The sequence below is a fragment of the Scylla paramamosain genome, chromosome 12, assembly GCF_035594125.1.
Source record: "Scylla paramamosain isolate STU-SP2022 chromosome 12, ASM3559412v1, whole genome shotgun sequence".
NCBI classification, from domain to species: domain Eukaryota; kingdom Metazoa; phylum Arthropoda; class Malacostraca; order Decapoda; family Portunidae; genus Scylla; species Scylla paramamosain.
In genome coordinates, this window is record NC_087162.1 from 23817948 (window position 1) to 23820447 (window position 2500).

Here is a 2500-nt window from a genome sequence, read left to right on the forward strand (position 1 = left end):
CTTGTCCTTCCTAGCTCTCTCTCTCTCTCTCTCTCTCTCTCTCTCTCTCTCTCTCTCTCTCTCTCTCTCTCTCTCTCTCTCTCTCTCTCTTTTTCTTGGTTATCTTTCTTTTCATTCTTCCGCTTTATTTCTGTTCGTTCGTACTTTCGTTCTTAGCTGTATCAACGTGTTTTCTTTCTTCCCAGCTCTTTTCCTCTTCTTTCCTTCTCACCCCTTCCTCCTCCTCCTCCTCCTCCTCCTCTTCCTCCTCCTCCTCTTCTTCCTCCTCTCACAAAGCATCAAGATTGGCCAAATACTAAACAATATCACAGTCTTATCTCTTCGCCACACTCGGTTCTGAGCTCCTGCCCGCCATTACTGTTATCTGCCCTCCTCATTGGTTCGTCAGGGGCAATTGGGGAGGAGGAGAAGGAGGAGGAGGAGGAGGAGGAGGAGGAGGAGGATCTGAAAATATATTGTGGGAATTCTTTCTCTTTGTTTCTCTCTCTTTCGCTTTTCTCAGCATCGTTTTTTTTTTCTTTCTTTCATACTTTCTTTTTCTATGTGTCTATCTTCCTCCCTCTCCCTCCCTCTCCCTCTCTCTTCATCCATCCATCGCTAAACTTAATGGTTTGTTGTCGGTTTTGGGAGAATCTATTATTAATTTCTTAAATGCACCAATTAACTCCGGGTAATTGTGGTCATAATCCTCCTAAGACTGAGACGGTTCAAGGGCTTTGTGTGTGTGTGTGTGTGTGTGTGTGTGTGTGTGTGTGTGTGTGTGTGTGTGTGTGTGTGTGTGTGTGTGTGTGTGTGTGTGTGTGTGTGTCTATTTTTGTGTTTATTCTGTTTGTTGATCTGTGTTTTTGTGTGTGTGTCTCCCTGCTTGTTTGTCTGTATGTCTTTATTTGTCTCTTTGTTCTGTCTGTCTCTCTGTCTGCTTGTGTGTTTGTTTATTGTTTATTGTTTGTTTATTGGTTGTTATCTGTGTTGTCTCGTCTCTGTCAGTTTTCTTGGTCTTACTTTCCTGCTTTGTTGGTCTGTCTGTCTAACTGTCGGTCTGTCTCTTGGCTTGGCTGTCTAACCTGTCTGATGGTTTATCTTGTCTACATTAGTATTGATATATATTCTCGTTTATATACAACTCTCTTTGTTCACTTTCTTTTTTATATGATTATTTATCGGTGTTCTTCCTTCTCTTAATCATGATATGAATGTTATTTGTATAGTTAACGTTATTTATTTATTTATTTATTTATTTATTTATTATTATTATTATTATTATTATCATTATTTACTTACGTTTATATTCTGATAAATACGCAGTGCCAAGACCAGCAGGGACCTTGAGACGTGCGTTACCTTTCCGTTGACCTTGGAAAGCGGTGTGAGGTTTTGTACAATACGCGAATCTGAAAAATTAACAAAAGAGAGGAAGGTGATGAGGGAACTAATGAAGATGGAAAAGAAGGAAATTTAGAGTACCATTCTTTACCGTTTATTACACACACACACACACACACACACACACACACACACACACACACACACACACACACACACACACACACACACACACACACACACACACACACACACACACACACACACACACACACACACACATTCATCTCTCCCACAAATTCTTAATTCAGCACCACGGTTTGGCGAGGTGTGCACGCATTCATTCCCTCACTATTTCACGCCTCAAACTGAATTACGCGCTTTCATTACTCAACCATTTAAGTGTGATTTAATCTTGCTGCGGGCTGGGTGCGAAGTGTGCTGGCGGCGGCGGCGGCGGCGGCGACGGTGGTGGTGGTGGTGATGGTGGTGCTGGTGGCGGAGGTCATGGTGGAAAATGAGAGAGTTTACCCAGTTTTTTGTCAAGGCTTTTGATGTTAATTTCTTTCCTTTTTCGCGGATTTGCTGAAAGGTGAAGGATATGAGCTTGAATTAATGACACCTCCTCCTCCTCCTCCTCCTCCTCCTCCTCCTCCTCCTCCACTCATTACGTTCCTCTCGTTTCCTAGTGGAGTCTAAACACGTGATTTTTATTTTCCTGTCTCTCTCTCTCTCTCTCTCTCTCTCTCTCTCTCTCTCTCTCTCTCTCTCTCTCTCTCTCTCTCTCTCTCTCTCTCTCTCTCTCTCTCTCCTTTCATCTCGTTAAACTTTTTGCTCTGAAGATGATCGCAAGAGGAAGATGATTATTTTATTTACTCTTTTTCTCTTTCAGCTGCATTTTCTTCTCGTTCGAATTCCTCTTATTTTTGTCTCGTGGATATTTTTTACGGTGTTTTCTTCATGTGTTTGTGTTTCTTCAATGTGCGATGGTAATACGATTCGGAAAGATAAACGAATAAATGTGAAATGTAACACTAATACATCATCTTTACGTCTAGACATACTATTACTTTTATTGGTCGTCACGTGTGCCTGGCAGGTGATGTGAAGCCTGGAGTGTGTGTATTGTGTCTGCAGTAGCGTGAACTTGGCTTTGTGGCTTTATATAGCGTGAGAT